Source organism: Gorilla gorilla, chromosome 3 (assembly GCF_029281585.2).
Source record: "Gorilla gorilla gorilla isolate KB3781 chromosome 3, NHGRI_mGorGor1-v2.1_pri, whole genome shotgun sequence".
Lineage (NCBI taxonomy): Eukaryota > Metazoa > Chordata > Mammalia > Primates > Hominidae > Gorilla > Gorilla gorilla.
Window position 1 is genome coordinate 20,440,599 of NC_073227.2, and position 22,722 is coordinate 20,463,320.

Below are 22,722 nucleotides of genomic sequence, written 5' to 3' on the forward strand. Positions count from 1 at the left end.
GAAGTCATTTAATATACATTTTATTCTAATCCCAACAAAAATTAACATCATTTTTCATTTTACAGAAAACGAAACTGAAACTCCTAAATTTTGTTACATTATCAACATTTTACAGTATAAAAGTAGAAATGCAGACTGGGAATTCAAATTAGTATTTTGACCACAGAGTCACTTTCTACTACAATACACAGTCCCATTGACCTCATAAGCACTGGGCATACTTTTGTCCTTAACAGAAAACATTTTCTTAACCTTATTTTGGTTATAATGGAAGTAGGCATAACAGTAGATACTTGTTGGGAAACTATAATTGCTTTTGAAAACATATTCATAAATCAGCACTTCCATACAAGAAAAGTGGCACACGTGCAGAATGACTAAGCTGTAATACATTTTACAAATATTTAGGAACCTGCTACTTCAGTACCAGGCACTGCCACAGACAACTGGTATACCACCATGTGCAAACAAACTATGGTCTCTGTCTTACTCCACCTGGCATGAACAAGTGGAAACACTGCAAGGTACAGGCCAGAAAAAGATGGTGGGACAGCAGTGTTAAGTAAGAATATCGGCATTGAACTCAGTCTGGATCTGGAGGTCAGGGTCAGAAAGGTTAAAGTTTGTTGAATCTATGTGTGTTTAAAACTTTTAGACAACTTGTACCCATTGTTTAACTAGTATTAGATAGATTCTTAGGCAATTTAAGTCAGTTTTCTAAAAGGAGTAATATAATTTAAAAAATGTTACATCCAGTTCAATGACTCAACATTCTGACTAGGCATTTGAGTAAATAATTTATTTTCTCTAAATCATGGGTTCTTCATCTGTTTTATGAGTCTACTAATACACACTTATACTGCTTCATAGCACAGTTGAAAGGCTGTAATGGGAGAACGGATGTAAAAGAAGTTAGTAAATCATAATATTTACATATCATTATAATTCACTATAAGAATTATCAATTACCTTTTGCTCGATTGAATATAGTTATGAATGATGAACAGTCTAGTCAGTCATGCTAGTCATTACATGGTGTATAACAAATACATGGTGTTGCAGGAGAAACCAGTATGAAAGATGACATTCCAGAGCAGATATTCAATGGATGAATTAGTATTTTTGGCTTCAAATGTAGAATACACAAATGGCAAGAAGCTGGGAACTACTGGAAATATTTATGAGAACTAACTTGTTTGGTATGTACTACGTACCCTGGACCTTTCTTTTCTTCATGTAACAAAAGGGACATTCCACTTTCCCTGACAGTAGTTTTGGCAGCTTCATTGACAGCAGTGTCATCATTAGATAATTAGAATTGTAAGCCTTTACTTTTCTCCATTTTCTATACAGGATTTACTATACTTCCAGGCTTGTCTTCTTTCAATGTATGGAAGATGAATCACGTGAAAAGCATACTATGAATTATTAATGTAAATAGTTTAGAAGTAGTAATCATAGAATAGAATGTAACATTTGCCAAATGCTTATTCTATGCCATACCCTTGATTGTCTTGTTTGGGTTCCCCTAGAAGCAGGCACTCAAACAAGGATTTGAGTACAAGTCATTTAATAAAGAGATGATTCCAAGAAATGTAAGTATTGGAATAGGAAAATAAGACAATAGGTAAAAAGGCTACGGAAGGTAGGTTGTCAGACAGTTACTACAGTGGGCCTGCTTTCCCTGCGGGAACCTGAAACAGTATAAGATATGACCCTTACAGGCATCCCGCCTAAGGAAGAGGACACTGGGGCATTTAACTGCCAGTGCCCAGCAGTCGTAGTTGAGTCCTGCTGATGAAACAGAAAACCTGCAACCTGCCCTGTTTGCAGGCAGAACAGACAGTTAAATATATCAGCCAAGGAACAGCAGGGGCTGGTAGCTGAAGTTTGGACAGTCGAGCCCGTAAATGGTAGGGAACGGATTTGTCACAACATCAACTTTGCACGTATTATATGATACTTTTTTTATTATACTTTAAGTTTTAGGGTACATGTGCACAACGTGCAGGTTTGTTACATATGTATACATGTGCCATGTTGGTGTGCTGCACCCACTAACTCGTCATTTAGCATTAGGTATATCTCCTAATGCTATCCCTCCCCCCTCCCCACACCCCACAACAGGCCCCGGTGTGTGATGTTCCCCACCCTGTGTCCATGTGTTCTCATTGTTCAATTCCCACCTATGAGTGAGAACATGCGGTGTTTGGTTTTTTGACCTTGCGATAATTTGCTTAGAATGATGGTTTCCAGCTTCATCCAGGACCCTACAAAGGACATGAACTCATCATTTTTTATGGCTGCATAGTATTCCATGGTGTATATGTGCCACATTTTCTTAATCCAGTCTATCATTGTTGGACATTTGGGTTGGTTCCAAGTCTTTGCTATTGTGAATAGTGCCGCTATAAACATATGTGTGCATGTGTCTTTATAGCAGCATGATTTATAATCCTTTGGGTATATACCCAGTAATGGGATGTCTGGGTCAAATGGTATTTCTAGTTCTAGATCCCTGAGGAATCGCCACACTGACTTCCACAATGGTTGAACTAGTTTACAGTCCCACCAACAGTGTAAAAGTGTTCCTATTTCTCCACATCCTCTCCAGCACCTGTTGTTCCCTGACTTTTTAATGGTCGCCATTCTAACTGGTGTGAGATGGTTATCTCATTGTGGTTTTGATTTGCATTTCTCTGATGGCCAGTGATGATGAGCATTTTTTCATGTGTCTTTTGGATGCATAAATGTCTTCTTTTGAGAAGTGTGTGTTCATATCCTTTGCCCACTTGTTGATGGGGTTGCTTGTTTTTTTCTTCTAAATTTGTTTGAGTTCTTTGTAGATTCTGTTAGCCCTTTGTCAGATGAGTAGATTGCAAAAATTTTCTCCCATTCTATAGGTTGCCTGTTCACTCTGATGGTAGTTTCTTTTGCTGTGCAGAAGCTCTTTAGTTTAATTAGATCCCATTTGTCAATTTTGGCTTTTGTTGCCATTGCTTTCGGTGTTCTAGACATGAAGTCCTTGCCCATGCCTATGTCCTGAGTGGTATTGCCTAGGTTTTCTTCTAGGGTTTTTATGGTTCTGTGCAGTCTGTATTATTACCAATGCTAATTATAAATGAAGAAACTGAGGTTCAGAGAAGTTACTTAATTCACTTAAGGCCACACAGCTAGTAAGCAGAGGAAGTGAATTCCAAACCCAGGATTTCATCTGACTTCCATGCTTCGACTCTTGACCTCTCATTAATACGTTGTTTACTTGGCAACTAGTCAGTTTGGAAAGTTGGCTTTCTCTGGGGAATATCATGGGGCTAATTGGGAGATGATTTCAATCACAATATGTTAATAATTTACAATAATTCAAAAAAGTGTAATAGAACTGTGGAATCCCTGAAGTAAAACATGATAAACCTCCACTTCTTTCTCTCTCTTTGCAGTGTTCTTCAGTATTTGTTCCAGTGTGTAGATGTTCCCGTTATGTTTTTCTGTATGCATATGTGTATGGGAAATATTGAAGTGGGACATAACAAATATATATTAACTTTGGGACATTTTTATTATTAGGGGCTAGGCTTAAGGCATCTCATCACCTGTTTCTAGGATGTTAATGAATGTTGTGGGTGAAATAAATTCTCTTTAGCTTGCACAAGCAGGATTGGAACTCCACACTGGATTTCAGGGAAAACATGGCTTTTAAGGAAAAGAAAGAATTCAAATAAGGATAGAATATAGGACTATGAAAGGTATAGAGGAGAAGGAATGTCATTCCAGGTAATAAAATTTGGTATGAGGATATTTGTGGAAGTAGAACTCTGCAAAGTGCATTCTGAGGATATGAACAAAACAATTTCATAGAATGGAATTTATGAGAGATATGGGACTCAAGGTCATAACGCTATATTGAGGCCAGATTGCAGGGGCTCTTGAATGCCAGGGTTAGAAGTTTGAATTTTACCTCATCCTTTTGGACCTAGAGAAGACCTTTGCTTCCATAAATAAAAGGACAGCGTTTACTTCCTAGCCATCATTACAGCAGAATTATTGCTTCTGCTATGCCAACCCTAATATTGCCTTTTTGGTTTGTTTTTCTTTATTTCATGATAAAATAAACTAGTTCACTGCAAGCAATTTTCTACAATAGCCAAACTGTAAAATAAAAGTCCTACATAAATTCACCCCAAAAATGTCAGTTTAGTGTACCTTCCAGATATATATACACATGTGTATCTCTCAAACACACAGTCTCAATAAAACAAGCTGCTCCTTTGTAATTCCAAATTTATTCACTTGATATAACATTAATATATTTATGTACCAAGATGTATCAATCTAACTCAACATGTTTATGTGTATGTATATTGGTAAAAATAGTTATAAACTACAAAAATCATCCATAATCTTACCATGGCTAGAAATAAATATTTATATTTATGAAAGTAGCTAAAGATTCCCCTGAACCCATTCCATTCCATTTGTATAAGGTAAATCTCTGTACCTTTCTTGACACATTAATATGTATCTTTCCTTTTCTTAAATAAGTATACACACACACACACACACACACGTATATTTGTGTATTTTAATAAAAATGTAATCATTTCATATCTATAAAACTGCCTCTTGCTTTTTCTTATTGAATGCATCATGGAAGAGATGTACTTTATTCCTCCTAATAGATCAATAATATGAATTCAGTCAGCCACTTTTCCTATTGTTGCAAATAAGTTTTTTTCCTTAGTGTGGTTTCTAGCCACGTTTATTTTTATGAATTTGTAACATATGTTTCAGCTGTGAATATTATGTGGAAACACTTCCACTTGCTGTCCAAACCTCTAGTCCAAATTGTGACTCCAAACAAAACTCTCTGGACCGTGTTCCATCTGACCAAATCCTCAAGCAAGTTCTGTAGCCCAACACTCATTTGTTTAGTCGCCAACCACATTATTTTTAAATTAAGTTCCTAGTATGTGCCAGAAACTGTGCATGCTGCTAAAGAGTTAAGTATATCTAAGATCTAATCCCTGCTCTCAACAATTTTGGCAACAGCAAGTTGAGAACATAATGAACTTTACGGCAAAGTTTCAAATGCTTTCATAAAAAATTTAGTTTTGTCCCTAACACAAGCTTGACTCATTTTTGTTCCTGTGATTCAGACATATTTCTGGTATCTGGAGGACTGCGGGTGGGTGTGCACATCATATATGTTCGTATGGTTAACAAACTCAGGAGGTTTTGTGAAAAAAAAAATGAATTATCCTAAAAGAGACCTACAAGGAGTATCATGACTGGTTTAAGGCAAATAAGTAATGATCTGATTGGAGGATAAATCTAAAGATCAGAAAATTTGAGCCTATGCAGTGTTGAGCACCAAGACTCTGAGGTCACAAAGCTATTGCTTCCACTACTCCACTATTTTTCTCCACTCCACTAATTTTCAGCTATGGGATTTTTGACATGGTGTTTATCTTCTCAGTGCCTTAGTTTTTTCATTTCTAAACTTATGATTTTAAAGATCGAAGTTTCGTAAAGCTTAAATGAGATAATGCATGCTAAAGACCAATCATAGTGTCCAAGGAATTATGAAGAATAATGATGTAGCTGTATTAATCAGCTCAATGAATTAAATAGACAAGTTCAATACTTTTAGCTATTATTTTATTAGTAATTATTTGTCTCCCATTATCTTGTGGGATCATATGTGACTTTTTACCACAAATGCCTTTGTTAACTTGTTTTGCTAAATTTTTTTACTTTTAATTTTATGGGTGTATTAGTCCATTCTCCTGCCGCTAATAAGGAGATACCCGAGACTGGGTAATTTATAAAGGAAAGAGGTTTAATTGACTCACAGTTCAGCATGGCTGGGGAGGCCTCAGGAAGTTACAATCATGATGGAAGGGGAAGCAAACATGTTCCTCTTCACATGGCAGCATCAAGGAGAAGAATGTGTGTCCAACGAAGGGGGAAGCCCCTTATAAAACCATCACTTCTCATGACAACTAACTCACTATCACAAGAACAGGATGGGCGAAACCTCCCTCATGATTCAATCATCTGCTCCTGGTTCCTCCCATGAGAGGTTGGAATTATAGGAACTACAATTCAAGATAAGATTTGGAGGGGGACACAGCCAAACCATATCAATGGGTATAAGGTAGGTGTATATATAAATATATAATATATAAAAATATATACACCTACTATATATATTATCTCTGTATAATTTATATTAACATGTAATATATAATTATATATACCTACTATATACTCATAAAATTAAAAGTAAAAAAATTAACAAGCAAACAAATTTGAGGTAAAAATCAAGTATGACCCAATAAGATAATGGTAGAAAAATAAATACTAATACTAACAAAATAATAACAGTAAAAGTAAAAAAGAAAAATTTAATTAAAAATAAAAGTAAAAAATAATATCTTGTGATGGAGTACCCAAGATATTTTGATACAGGCACACAATGTGTCACATCAGAGTAAATGAACTGTCCATTACCTCAACCATTTATCCTTTCTTTGTGTTACAAACATTCCAATTATACTCTTCTAGTTATTTTAAAATGTCAAATGGGTATTTTTAAATAAGCAAGTAGACATTAAAAGAATTGGATTACGATAATTTCCAGGGATGCTCAGAATGTAGTCTCAGATAAAATCTGTACTGGTTAATGTGCTTCATTTCTTGGCAATTGTGTCAGGGGTCCCCATAAATACTGCTAGGTTTAATGACACACTAGGAACACTCATAGAAATCAGTATATAATTATGTTCATGGCTATGACTTATTCTAGCAAAAGAATACAAAGCAAAATCACCAAAAAGAAAAGTCACCTTTTCTTGCACCTGGGGTGAAATTCAGAGAAAACTAGACTCAAGCTTCCAACAGACTTCTCATGGTGTACTCACACAAGACACACTTAATACCTCAAGCAACAAGTTGTAACAATGCATGTAAAACATCATCTACCAGAGGAATTCATTACAGCCTCAGTGCCTGAAGTGTCTATTGGTAGCTGGTCATGTAAAAACCCTCAGCCTCAGATGTATCAGTATTGCAGACTCTCAGAAAGAAAGCAAGTATTCAGCATAAACCATAATGATTGCACGGTTTAGGCACAGGAAGCTACATTTATCAGTTCCTAGAATGGTGGGAAATTGAAGTTACCACATGCCACCCGAGAGCCAACCTGGCAAAGAGGTCTTTCTAAGAATAGCAGTATCACTTAGGCTATGTTAATGATTTTCTACATAGCAACGAAAAAGGAAATATTTACAGAGAAGGTGCAATTGCATTTAACAGGAAGTCACGGTGGAGGTAGGAATGTCTGCAACAGTAGTGGTGGTATATGATACGTAATATTTGCATTTACAATAAAGTTATGTGAAAAACATATTATGTTTCACTGCCATGAGGTTGCTTCCACACTGAGGAGTTAGCACTCTGTCTAAACACTGGTGTTTCCAGCCTTGAGCATTTTAAGTCCCCATTGCAAAAGTTTTCTCATGCAATGAAAAGTTGGAAGTTGTGCAGGCATTTTTCCTACTCTTCTCTTTCCCTTTTTGGCTTCTGAGGCTGACAGCTTCAACCCAGGAATCATTAGTAGAGATTGCATTTAGGCACCTAAGCAGTGGCAGTAATGTCTTTTATAGACATTTACTCTCTTCAGAGACTAAGTCACATTTAGGCGTGATCTAGACTAAATGTTTGTGTCACACTCAATATTTCTATGTTGAAATATTTACTCCCAGTGTGATGGTATTTGGAGATACTTTGGGTTAGGTTAAGTTGTGAGAGTGGAGCCCTAATGAATGGGATTAGTGCCCTTATAAAAGAGATCCCCGAGTGCCACATTGCCCCTCTGACCATATGAAGACACAGCCAGAAGATGGCTGTCTATGAATAAGAAAGCATGCCCTCATCAGACACCAGATCTGCCAGCATCTTGATCTTGGACTTCCCAGCCTCCAGATATGTGATGGATGTTTGTTGCTTAAGCCACCCAGTCTATGGTGATTTGTTGTAGTAGGCTGAACTACTAAGACATATAGAGTAGAAACACAAGAAAATATGGCAGCCAAGAATAAATTCGAGATCAACATGAACCAACTCATTGGAAGCTCTATGATCAGGTAAATGACACCTGAGAAGGATTGGAGTTCCTGTTTATCTGACGACACCCATTTTTACATAGTATTCCGTTTCCCCAGGCTTTCTGCATTTATTCAACGAAATTATATTTAGTATGTGTATCAGGCAAACACTTTTCTAAGAATTGGGAATCAAACAGTGAATCAGAGAGAAAAACGCCCTGCCTTCATGGAGTGTAATTCTGGTAAACACAGATCTTAAAACGTGTTCCAAGTTTGCTAAATAGATCTCATATGGCTTCATTTAAATCACATAAAATTCTCAGCAGAACATAGCTAAAGTTAACACTGAACTTTTTTTCTCCATTTATGATGAAAGCGCTATGACACCACCTTGAAATCAAATAAATATATTATCCAGCTCTCATTTCACCATGTTTATTCCATTATGAAATATTTATTTACTCTCTATAAAAAAGACAACTAATAAATTTGGCAACACTTGGCTCTTAACTCATGTTAGTTCTCATTGATCATTAATATCATGCATTTTGAGTCAACCCATATAACAGATATCTTCACATACCTGTATGAGAGATCTTATGTATCCTAAGTGTTCAAATACAACATTAATTTAATTGCCTCCGTTAGACAGTGACAAAAATCTGTAATTTCCTCTCTAAAAAATCAGGACACATTCCTGATTTTTTCCTCTCTAAAAAATCAGGACACATTCTCACCTTTATAGTTCCTGGCACTTTTTCCTTCCTCCAGGATTTCTCAGTGTACAATAATGGCTGCTCAGTTATCAAATCGGCAGATTCTGTCAGCTGTCTGAGATGTAACCCCTGACTATGCTGAATACATTAATGTATGATTGCAGCCTTCTTCAGAGTATTCAGAGCTATCAACCTCAATGGCACTCCCTATCATTGGCTTCCAGTGAATTTAATCAGCAATGTCTCCTTAATAACTCTGTTTCATCCTAAAGTGATTTTTTTTTTTTTTAGATGGAGTCTGGCTCTGTCATCCAGGCTGGAGTGCACTGATGCGATCTGGCTCACTGCAACCTCCATCCTCCTCCCGGATTCAAGCGATTCTCCTGCCTCAGCCTCCAGAGTAGCTGGGATTACAGGCACGTGCCACTATGCCCGGCTAATTTTTTGTATGTTTAGTAGAGACAGAGTTTCACCGTGTTAGTCAGGTTGGTCTCCATCTCCTGACCTCGTGATCCATCCGCCTCGGCTCCCAAAGTGCTGGGATTACAGGCTTGAGCCACCGCGTCTGGCTCAAAAGTGATTTTTTAAAATCACTCTAGGGTGGTCCTTGTAAGGCTCTAACTCTCCATGATGACCGTGTAGTTTGGTTTGACCTAATACCTCTTGCTGGGGAGAGAGAACCAGACTAGGAAAGTGTACTTTGTATGTGACAAGCTGAATAGGTTGTTGACAGATTTTTACAAGGACGCTGTCAAACATAATTGGAAACATTGTGGCAGAGCTGTTGATTCTTGGGAAATGACACCTGCAAAGAGGTTACTTGTCAATCTCAAGCCACGTGGTTCTGCTATAGTAAGAGAAAACAAAACTTCCTGTGGGGAAAAAAATGGCAGAGCTTTTAAAGGGAGAAAGATGTGGGAAGCCACGGTCATTTTGAGGACAATTGCTGCAGGCACATGGAACAGGAAGAACACAAGGTTATGTATCCATCGTATTTATAGACACATAGACATTACCATAGCTGCCATTTTTTGATTGGTACAATGAGTATTTAGCAACTGACTTTCAAATGACATACAACACACACACATAGAGACACAAGTCTTTGGTGTATGATTTTAGATTGCAATTAGAACATTTTCACAGTATACTGAAAAATTCTAGACAGCAAAGAAGACCTGAGCTATTTCCTTGGCTTTTCTACTTACAGGCAGAGGAATTTTGGACAAGTCATCTCACTTCTTTGCATGTCAGTTTCCTCAGATATAAATGAGGAAATTGGATGCAGTATTGAAAACTCCCCTTTTTTCCCAGTCTTAATATTTATTGAGTAAATATTTCTAGGTATAATGTAAACATATACAAATCTAAATTATGAGATATCACATACATCTTTTCCATGCTTACAGTCCCTTTTCAAGTAAGTAATGGTCATGAAAGTTTCTGTGGTTCAGAAAAAAAAAAAGGAAGAGAAAGAGAGAAACTCGAAATCTGAAAATTATTGTTACTGTGAAATTACCTGGTTCTCAATAAGAATGTCATCAATATTTAATACCTATTTGTTTATGTTAGGTGATCTTGAGGCCAGCAGGAGATGTTAAGTGGTAGAACAAAACAACATGTTTAAAAGTTTATAAATGTGGGTTGTGTGAAATACAGACGGGAATCTGCTTTAATTGTGGATTCACTAACAATGTTTAAAGAATTCTGAGGCTCCTCTAAGTAAAATTAGCAAATAATGTGATCAAAACATGGAACTCTCAGGGGATAAATTATCATTAATGGGTTGATACACATAAGATGGCAAATTAAGCCTACTTTCTTATCTCACTACTCAATAAATAGCAGTCAAAATATAGGTTTGCTATATCATTTAATTTTAATAATAATAATACTACTAGAAACCACCCCCAAGCCTGTGCATCTCTTATTCTTGGCAAATCCTGCGACATTGGATTCATGGACACTTTTTCATGCTAGCAGGCCCATCACTCCATTTCATATTTTCCAATTATGGTCATTGATTTCCAGCCATAGATGTTTATATAACCGTACTTAGTAATATGTTGAAGATCCTTTTAAAAGGGCATATTTTTGATTCCCTAATTTGTTAATTGTGTCTAATTTGTTAATATGAGCATTTAAGATGACAAAGTTCACTATTTGCTTAGAAATAGCTGCACTCAAGGCCACAACCCTAGTTCTATACCAACCATGTCTGCATTATAGAAGACTGTTTAAGCAAGCCCACAAATCACATGACATTCTGTTCTCTCCTCCCTGGAGATGGGGATTGAAAGTAAAAAACGGAGATTGGAAAGACAAGGGAAGGAGATGAAAAAGGTAGACTTAGAAGTGTACTTCGGGCCTATCTCCATGAAAGAGTTTATGACCAAATCTATGATCAGATTAGAGGTCACTGAAGTGTCACACAAAGGAATTTTCAACTCAAATCTCCATGGCGTAGCACTTAATGTAAGCTGATTTTATTCGTTTTATATAATGAAAACAAAAACAAACATACCTACTCTTTTTATTTCCCTTTTGTGAACATCCATAAGTTTACCCAACAACCATTAAAAACATGATTATTAGTTATACCAATTGCCCAGTATATGAAAAGTCACCTGAAAACATTTATTCTGATATGAGAATTAGTAGAAAGTCCAGGCTCAGGTATGCTGTACAGCTTCTTAATCACTTTTCAAAAGAGCAACTTGCCCTCAATGCCATCTTCTAAAACAAACGGAAACGGATAATTCAAGGACCAAAAAAAACTGAGACACATGCAGATTATATTTAATGGAAATGAAATAATGTTGTACATGGTTTGTACATTGTTGTTTGCTTTTTTATTGATACATAATAATTGTGCATATTTATGGAATCCATGTGATATTTTGAGACATGCATATAATGTGTAATGATCAAATCCAGACAATTAGGATACCCATCACTCCAAACAGTTACAATTTATTTGTGTTGGTAACATTTCAAACTTCTCTTCTAGCTTTGACGAAATGTACAAAAAATTATTGTTAACTATGGTCAACCTACCATGCTAGCTAACACTTGAACTTTTTGCCTTCTATCTAATTGTGTGTTTGTACCCATTACCCAACCTCCCTTCACCACCTCTCACCCTTTCTACCCTCTGATACCAATAATTCCACTCTCTACCTTCACTACATGAACTTTTTTAGCTCTCATATATAAGTGAGAACACGTGATATTTCTCTTTCTATACCTGGCTTATTTCACTTAACATAATGGCTTCCTGTTCCACACATGTTGCTGCAAATAACAGGTACTTATTCTTTATCATATTCTGATACTGTTTGGCTGTGTCCCCACCCAAATCTCATCTTGAATTGTAGCTGTCATAATCCCCACATGTCACGGGAGGGATCGGGTGGGAGGTAATTGAAACATGAGGGCACATTTTCCCAGGCTGTTCTCGTGATATTGAACACGTTTCATTAAATCTGATGATTTTATAAAGGGCAGTTCTGCACACACTCTCTTGCCTGCTGCCATGTAAGATGTGCCTTTGCTTCTCCTTCACCTCCCGCCATGATTGTGAGGCCTCCCTAGCCATGTGGAACTATGAGTCCATTAAACCTCTTTTTCTTTACAAATTACCCAGTCTTGGGTATTTATTCATGGCAGTATGAAAATGGACAAATACATATTCCATTATATATATACACATCCCATTTTCTTTATCCACTCATCTGTCGATGGACACTTAGGTTGATTACATATTTTGCCTACTATTAATAAAGCACTACTATTAATAGTGCTTTAATGAATATGGTAATGCAGATATCTATTCTATATACCGATTTCATTTCTTTTGTCTATATATCCACCAGGAGGGTTACTGGATTACATGGTAAATTTACTTTTAGGGTTTTTTTTTCAGAAAGTTTCATACTGTTTTCTATAGTTGCTACACCAATTCACATTCCCACTAGTAGTGTACTTGCATTCCCCTTTCTCCAAAGGCTCACCAGCATCCTTTTAAAAATCTTTTTGATAATAGCCATTTTAACTGGGGTGAGAAAATATCTCATTGTGGTTTTAATATGCATTCCTCTGATGATCAGTGATATTGAATACTTTTTAATATGCCCATTGTCCATTTGTACATCTTTTCAGATCATTTGCCCATTTTTAATTGGATTATTTGTTTTCATGCTACTGAGTTGAGTTCCTTATATATTTTTGTTATTAATCTTTCAGCAGATGGATAAATCTGCAAAGATTAAAACTTCCATTATATAGATTGATTGTTTTGTCATTCTATTGACTGTTTCCATTCTGTGAAGAAACATTTTAGCTTAATGTAATCCCATTGGTCTATTTTACTTTTGTTATCTGTGCTTTTGGGGTCTTACCCAAAAATTTTTTGCCAAGACCAATGTCCTAAAGCATTTTTCCAATGTTTTCTTCTGGTAGTTTTATACTTTCAGGTATTACATTTAAGTTTTTAATCCATTTTGATTTGATTTTTACATATGGTGAGATATAAGGGTCTAGTTTCCTTTTTTTGCATATGGATATCAAGTTTCTGCAGTATCATTTATTGAAGAGACTGTCCTTTCTCCCACTGAATGTTCTTGATGCCTTTGCAAAAATCAGTTAGCTGTAAGCACATGGATTTATTTCTAAGTTCTCTATTTTGCTCCAATGGCCTATGTGTCTGTTTTTATGCCAGTAACATGTTGTTTTGTTTCCATAGCTTTGTAGTATATTTTGAAGTCAGGTACTGTTATGCCTCCAACTTTGTTCCTTTTTGCTCAAGATTGCTTTGGCTATTCTAGACTTTCTGTTACCATATTAATTTTAGACTTTTTTGTAAAGAATGACATTGGTATATGACACTGCAAGATTGCATTGAATCTGTATATTAGTTTTGGTAGTACAGTAATTTTCATAAAATTAATTCTTCCAGTCAAGGGACATAGGATATTTTTCATTTTTTGTAATCTTTTTATTTCCTCAGTGTTTTATAGTTCTACTTGTAGAGGTCTTTCACCTCATTGTTTAAATTTATTCTTAGGTATTTTCTTTGTAGATCCTGCAAATGGCATTGCTTTTTGGATTTCCTTCAATGAATTTGCCGTTGGCATACTACAATGCTGTTGATTTTTGTGTGTCAATTGAACAAACACACTTTGTGTGTCAATGAATAAACACTGTTATAAAGACTATAAATTGCTAGTTTTCTGAGAAGGCAATTTGAGAGTATTTATTAAAATTTTAAAAATGCACATACTCATCAAGTTAAAAAATGTAACTGCAGATATGTGTTCTAGATAAATATTTATGCATGCATTTAAAGGGGAAAAGGTACAAGCATGTAAACTGCAGCATTTTTAACAAAAAAGATTATTTTCACAGTAGAAACTTTAAAAAAACTATTCAATTCAAAAATGATTAAACAAATTATAAACACCCACAATAAAGACTCTATTAGGTCAGAACCAACTTCTAAGCTTAGTAGACACAGTGCCTAAAGCTGACACAAATGTTCTAAGTTTAATCTTTCAAAATCAACTAAAACAGTGAATATAATAATTATTATAGCAATTATTATACAATTAGTTCATCCTTAATTATATTCATTTATACCAAAAAGTAATAAAGAATATTATTAGTATCTTAAGAGGCTTATGAAGAAAAAAATTGCTAATGTCCATGAAAGTCATATCTCATTTCTGTATTTAGATGTTAAAAGCAATTATATATATTTACACATAAGCTGCAATGTTACGATTTCCAACATAACCAGTTACATTCAAATGGCAAAAATTTTGAACCATATGAATAGTATTCCACAAATTATTATCATTATCCCTCAAAAGAGAGTATCTATGAAGTATGTAAGTGCATAAAGTATCTGGAAGAATGCACATCTAGCTTCAAGTGGGGACTACTTTTACCAAGAGTACTAACTCCTTTCGTTCTGAGGGTATGTGTGAAGAGATCTTTTACTTTTGGCTTTATATTCTTAGATATGTGTGGATTTATTTTACAATATGGATATAGGTTTGAAATATAATACATTTTTATTTAAAATGTACCATTTTGGTTTCTAGTGTGCATAACAAATCGAGTCAGACTTAGTGGCTTTATCTGAAATTTCTTATTACAGTCTCACATTCTGAAGGACAGCCACATGGACATTACACAATGCTTGTCTCTGCATCATAACGTATGGGACCTCTACTTGGATGAATTAAAGACTAACCATAACGTGATGATTGGGGGTTGAGATTATTTTAAGGCTCTTTCGCTGACAGGTCCGGTGCCTGGGATGGAATGAATCAAGGGCTAGAACTGCTTATTCTCATGCATACATGCAAAATCACCACATAGCTTAATTTTCTCAGCATAGCAGTTCCACGGCAGTTAGACTGCCTTCATGAAGGGACTGAAGTATGAGTTTTCCAATAAGTGAAGCAAAATCTGCATCACCTTTTGGATCACACCTTGCAAATGGAAGAATGTCATTTCTGCCATACTCAAAGCAATCACGAGGCCTTTTTTCTTTCCTCATTTTGAAGGGAGAAGTTGCAAATTCACACTATAAATAAATATGTGCAATACAGTTATAGATATCTTTTGAAGATACAACTCTCTCCAATTTGACTTCTAGTCACAACAATTTACATCCCTTCAACTTAGAAAATGCATTCGCCCTCCCCAACACTTCCAAGTTTTCTACTATTATGGTATCAGATGGAAGTTTAAGATTTCATTATCAAAACCAGGTCCATGTTCAGATGAAGCCCCTTTTGTGCGACAACTCTAGTGCAGTTTCTATCAATTTAAAAATCTGTAAACTAAAGAGACAGAAGACTATATACCTCCCGACTCTCTTTCTCTCTCTCTCTCTCTCTCTCACACACACACACACACACACACAATTCAATAGTGGGACAGGCACGTGACAACCACTGTAGTCATTTTCATTCAAAGGCACACAAAATAGAAGACACCAGATAATAACAATTTCTGAAAGGCAAGCAAGCACATGTCATCAGTTCTTGATTAGAATTCCATGCTACTCCTTTTTAATTGTTACCCTTGACTCTTGGCTCTGCGCTCTGTGGTCGTGCTCCAACCTTCCAAATCAATCACTTTTCTACATTTTTAGATAGGATGCATGTTTGTAACTAAGTGTCCCTCTCAGCCAAATTTCTGCCTATTAAAATCTGGTTTCTCAAAGGTCTATTTTCTCTTTATACTATCTGCTCCTTTCAGTCCTTTTCTCTTAAAAACTTTCTAGAGCCAGGTGTGGCGGCTCATGCCTGTAATCTCACTACTTTGGGAGGTCAAGGCAGAAGGATCACTTAAAGCCTAGCTTGGGCAACATAATGAGATGGAGATCATGTCTCCACAAATATATATATATACACATACACACACACACATACACATATATTTAAATGGCATGCCATGTTGGCACATACCTGTAGTCCTAGTTACTCAAAGGCTGAGGCAGGAGGATCTCTTGATCCCAGGAATTCAAGGCTGCAATGAGCTATATTGGCACTGCCCCTGCATTGCAGCCCGGGCAATGAGCTATACTGGTACCGCCCCTGCACTGCTGTCTGTGAAAGAGAGCAAGACCCTGTCTCCAAATAAATTAGTTTAGTAAATAAATAAAATTAGTCAAATTAGTAAAAATTAGGAAATAAATGAAAATAAAACTTTTTGTGTTTCTTGTATATTGATTTATAATTTATTCCATTAGACTAAGCATACTTCTACAAATTTTCTCTGGATTAGGTTTCTGGGAGGCTCTTCAGATTCTCAGAAGCCCTATAGTTTAAGAGAGATGGTCTGTAAAGCGCAATATTAAGATCCTTAGAAGGCCTCAGTCTATTTTAAAGGTTCTATGAGGTACCACCTAATATAGTTCTAAAGTATCACAAAGGATTTCTACAATAATAACCTTGGCTTTATATTTATTCTGCAAGTACTCTGTGTTTTATTTTTGCCCAGTGGCTCTTTATCACATGATTTTGCATTTTTGTTTTTTGTTCTTTGTTTTTAATAACCCAACAAATCCTGGCTCCTTTATAATTCCTATAAATTTTAGTTGCTTTAAAACCCGACAATTTCTTGTTAGCTCACTTCTCTCTATCCATATGTTAGCTAAAATACATCAAATAATCATCTTGTTTATTTCATATTCCATATTGGAAGTTTTCTCAGTCAAATCCACTAGTTAATTAAAATTATTTTCCATTTTACACATCATCACAGGGAAGAGTCGACCAAAACTTGTTGCTACTGCACTTCAAGAATTATCTTGTTTTCAGCCTCCTGTAACAATTTCCTCCCTAGCACTCCAGTGTTCTCTGATATTCTCCTCAAGGCCCTTCAAGACTCAGCCCACTGTTTGGGCCACAGTTAATGCCACATGATTTAGGTTTTCGTTACGGCAGCATCACAATTTTGGAATCAAATTTTATTCTGATTCTTCACTCCATAACAAACTGGCCCAAAACATATCAGCTTACTGCAAACATTTAATTATGTTCCTGGATTTTAGAGGTTGGGAATTCATAAGGCACCTCAGGGCATAGTTTGATTACTTGATTACATCAACTACATTACTTGATGTTGGGGACCATGGCTGAAAGACTCAAAATCTAGGGGTAACTTGAGCCTGGAGAGAATATCATCGAAAGGGTTGTTCACTCACATGGCTGGTGCCTGGCCTGGGAAGATCGAAGACTAATCCTGCTGTTCAGAGCCCCTACGTTTGCCTAATATGTAGCTTGGCTTCCTCACAGTTTAACAGTTGCAGCATATTTAAAGTGTGTGTGTTCCAAGCACAGGTATTTCAGTGAAAAAAGGCAAAGGTGCATCACCTTTCATGAGGCAGCCTGAGAAATTATACAGCATCATATCTGGCATTCTCTATCTGTTAAAGGATTTGGAAGCGCACTCTCATTTAAGGGAAGAAGCAGAGGCTTCATCCTTCCATGAAAGGAGGGCCAAAGTCACATTGTAGAGGAAGATGCAAAATAGGAAATGTTGTGACCGTTTTTGTAAATACAACCTGCCATGTCAGAATCACCACATTAGAAGTATTAATATTAATATCTAGAAATAATTGAAAGTTTTTGAAAATCCACAGGAAATCTTGTAGAAAGAAACCAACAATTTATTTATTTTTAAAAATCACAAATTATATCAAAACATAATTAAATCTCCCATTATATTTTGTGTGAAGAGTTTAATTGGTTATAAAGCAATCGCTTATGGAATGTATTCTGTATGAAAAAGTATTTGATTGACTCGGCTACCTCCTGCTCATACTAATTAACTTTGTTTCAGTGTCATCTCTAGGAAACTTTCTGACTCCCTCCTCATCCCTGCTTACTCCATCAGGGGTGTCCTTTATTATGCTCCCAGGGCATACCACACTGATATCTATTTTAGCATGGAACATTTGGAGTGTTTAATCACAAACCACCGACCCTGTCTCTCTCCCTCACTCTGCTATCAGCTAGCTGAGAACTAGATTTTGCTCCCTGTTCACTGAATACCTAGTGTTTGTTTACAAAGTGCTTAGAATACAAGCAGACAATTTTCTTCCTTAGGAAAGACAAAGAAAAATAATAATAATAGCAATAATATTTTACATTTATACATTCTTGAAGTTTACACACATATATGATCTAATTTGCTAATTACATGTTGGGGATTTCTATTTTTACTAGTAAGTAAACTGATGCCTGGAAAGCTTTCGTAGCCTGCTCAGTATCATCAGACAGGTTTGTAGATGAGCTTAAAATAAACTGAAGGATTCCTCAGTTTTACTCAAGTCATCTTTCCATCACCCCTTTCTACCACTGTGAACAATTTAGTAATGATGACTTGTCATGAATCTACCTAACAGATTTTGATACAACTTTGATTGTGCCATATTATGTTTTGAATAAAGCAATATTAATAGATTTACCTTGAAAAAACTATATATAGAATGTCAAGATAAATAGATGTCACTCTTAATTTCTCCCAATTTATAGTAGCCAAATCCCATATAGAAATAAGAACGTCGTATTAGGATTCCATAAAGACTGAAGTTTCGTAGGAAAAACTCTAAACTTACAAAACTGAAAATAAGATTATTTACTTGCATTTTTTCAAACAAGACATATTTGTTCTTATGACATGCCTCACACATCTTAATATTTCATATTTAAGTATGCACGTGGAAAATATTCACGGATACATAATTTATCCAAATATTTTAACCAAATATTTGTTCACTTATTTTAAGTTCAATTGTTAAGACAGTTTTGTGAGAAATTAAATGAATGCTTTCATGATCATGGGTTGTTTCTTAGTATACTAGTAATTATAATTACACAAAAACCCAGAAATCGGAGGAGCAGCATTATGATTTTGTGTTTTTATGTTTTTCCCTTTTCTAGGTCCATTCTTCCTAAATGTTAATCAAGGAAGCAAAGGACATCTTGGAGGGAAGGAAAGAGCAATTCACTGTTTTCCCTGATTCAGCTACTCTCTGTATTTTTTAAAGCTGTTTGAATATGACAGCGTTTCAGCCTTTCAGAACATTCATTTTTCTCTTCTGAAAAATGGGCTAAGAGGACCCATCACTTAGATTTGTCTAAGTGTGGAGGAGGGTGACAGATGGAATTGTGTCCCTTTAAAATTCATATGTTGAGTCCTAATCCCCAGCATGTGTGTCATGAATACACCTCAGCATGTGACTACATTTAGATATAAGGTCTTTAAAGAATTAATTAAGGTAAAATGAGATCATTATGGCAAGCCGTAATCCAATATGACTGGTGCCCTTATAATAAGAGGAAATTAGGACAAAGATAGAAATAAACTAAGGAGTGAAGACGCACAGGTACAGGGAGAAGACTGTCATCCACAGCGCAGGGAGAGAGGTCTCAGAAGAAATCAACAATTTTGGTCTCCAAAACTGTGAGACAACAAATTTCTGTTGTTTAAGCCATCCAGTCTGTGCATAACTTTGTTATGGCAGTCCTAGCGAACTAATGCAAGGAGATTATAATTTATCCTAAATTTAGGATTAAATGGATAATGGCACAATCTGCAATGTAGAAGGTAAATTTTCTCTCATTCCTTTTCTTACTCAGCTTTCCTGCTCTTGAAATCCCAGGAACAGAAAATCTGCAGATATCTTGTTCAGATTTCAATGCCAAGTTTTCTTCATCTTTTTAAGGTCACAACAACTTTTTTTCCTTATAATGTTTCTTAAATTAAAACCTATCCATTTCAGGCCGCCCTTGGATCTTTCTGTCCTCACAACATTAGTGTTTGCCTGTGTGAGATTGCCAGTGAAATTGATGCATGTTTCTTACGTTAATAGGCATATTTACCTCTTAGTGAGTGTGCATTTATCCTCTAAATGTTAATGGGTCTTATGCATCTCTCTTTCCAGGGAGACTGTAACCTCACACGAATACAGATGCACAAGGAAGAAAAAGCATCCTTTGTGCTGGCCACTCCACATAGCTTTCTCATCTTCAGTGCATCCAAACAGGCATTTCCAAATGCCAGGTGGCTCATGCTGCCTCACAACAGAAGCTTTTGCTTTCCAACAGTCTCATTTGAGTAATGGGCTAATAGAAAACCAAGTTATGGATCTCCAGGACCAGAACAATAATAAGGCCATAATGAGATTGTTATCAATCTGGCCTCAGTTCTGGTTTCTTCTCTCAGAGGAACATCATCATGAAAATAGGAAAACTCATCAATCATAAAAATCACACAAGAGCCAAGCCAACTGGCTTAAATATACACACAACATTGGAGGTGAGACTGAATTTCACCGCTGGGAAGCAGTTTGTCTTTGAAAAATCAGAGTGACACACTAACTGATGGTTAACACATTAACTGATGTTCCTGCGCCTTTTTCTGAGTAGGTCCTGGGAAGTATGAAGTTAAGCAACTTTCCCAAGGCCACACAGATAACAAGACGTAAAACCAAGGATAAGAACTCATTTCTGAAATAGAGTTCATGTTGCCTCTCTGGCTCTTTTACTGTAAGCTTTAGGTGTTTAGCAACTCATATGTTATAAACAAACAAACAAGCAAAAAGCAATAAAATAAAGAACAAAGAACAATAAAGGAAATGTATAAGTAGAACAGTGAAATAACCCAACCAGTTAGGCAGCTCTAGTTAACTGAGAAGCCCCTGACTTTTCAACATCATTTCACCCCTTATTACTATGTAATTGATAACAATAGACAATAATGATTATGCAGGCTGAAGAGTAAGAGTAGGCAAAGACATCAGATTTCCAAGGTATACATGCCTCCTCACGTACTCACTTCCTATGGGATGTGCACTCTATCACTAACAGTGTTTTTGTTGCTTTTTTTTTCTTTTTCCCCAAACTCTTAGATTTATTCCACTCCGTTAAGCTTCCTGAATCACAGAGAAGTTGTAAGAAAGTTTTTAGCTTCCGCTATAGGAACTCCTGCTCACCTTCTCCAGATCTCTGTTCTCATAGTCCATCCTCTGGTTCCAGGTAAGCCACGACTTTGGAGTTTTTACCAAGACAAAGGGTCTGACGCCTGTATTCCCAGCTACTCGGGAGGCTGAGGCAGGAAAATGGCGTGAACCCAGGAGGCGGAGCTTGCGGTGAGATAGCGTCACCGCACTCCAGCCTGGGCAAAGAGCGAGACTCCGTCTCAAAAAAAAAAAAAAAAAAAAAAAAGGGTCTTACCACATACTTGAGAGGTAAAGTAAAAGGAATGTGAAGAACCATTGTTAAAATCCTGTTATATTTACATTTCTTTACTCTTCCTACTAAAAGCTTCAACTCTCAGGGAGGTAACCTAAGGACATGTTTCGATTTCTCAATTTTCTCTTCAGCACTGATAAAGCTCCTTCTCATTCACAGGAAAGTAAGAATGGGGGTAGAACATGTAGAAATATGTAGAAACAAGGGTAGAAGCAAGCCAGCTTTGCTTATTTATATCATTTTCTGCCATCCCAGGTTTATTATACAGGAATAACACCACAGACCAGGAAAACTTCGGAAGATTTCTGATAAAAAAAATAATTAACTTGATTAGAACCTCTTTAGACAGTGGACTCATAGTTGAATCACTTCCAAAATAAATAGGTCAAATGGAATCTCTCTTAACATCACTACCAGTAAAAACAAATCACGCTGATAAAGTGTTTGACATGGCCAATTTGGGAAAAAAACTGATACATCTATATGTAATTTTTGAAACAATTTATAGCTCATGCAATTATCTCAGATCTGAAATTTCTATTAAACAGATATTTATTGAATGCCTCCTGCCACGTCAGGCAAAATTCTATCTGCTGAGTACACAGCTATAAGCAAAATTCTTCTTTTCTCATGGTTTATTTGGAAAAGTTAGAAAACAGTAAAATGAGGAAGAAAAATATAGAATGTTGTAGATTTTTTAAAAATTCAGAGAAAGAGAATAGGAACAACCAGGCTGATGGTAAATGTTCTTGCAACTGTAATTAGAGCAGGCAAAGGAATTCTCACCCATAAAGTGATATTTAAATAAATCCTTGAAAGAGTGAGAGATAAGTCACGTTGGTATCTGAGCCAAGAGTGTTTAAGACAGAGGGCACCACAGAGCTAAATCCCTGGAAGAGTGAGTTCTTTTTTTTTTTTTTTTTTTTTTATTATACTTTAAGTTTTAGGGTACATGTGCACATTGTGCAGGTTAGTTACATATGTATACATGTGCCATGCTGGTGCGCTGCACCCACTAACTCGTCATCTAGCATTAGGTATATCTCCCAATGCTATCCCTCCCCCCTCCCCCCAACCCACCACAGTCCCCAGAGTGTGATATTCCCCTTCCTGTGTCCATGT

The 22,722-nt window shown here is 36.2% G+C and overlaps 1 long non-coding RNA gene across 1 annotated transcript in view; it reads left to right on the forward strand.

Annotated features, from left to right (window-relative positions):
- Positions 1–1,735: 1,735 nt before the first annotated feature.
- Positions 1,736–22,722, forward strand: part of LOC109026569 (uncharacterized) — a 29,104-nt gene continuing 8,117 nt past the window's right edge. Inside the window, exons 1-2 of the long non-coding RNA XR_002005580.3 lie at positions 1,736–1,913; positions 21,258–21,384. This is a non-coding gene — a long non-coding RNA (uncharacterized lncRNA). The remainder of the gene's footprint in view (positions 1,914–21,257; positions 21,385–22,722) is intronic.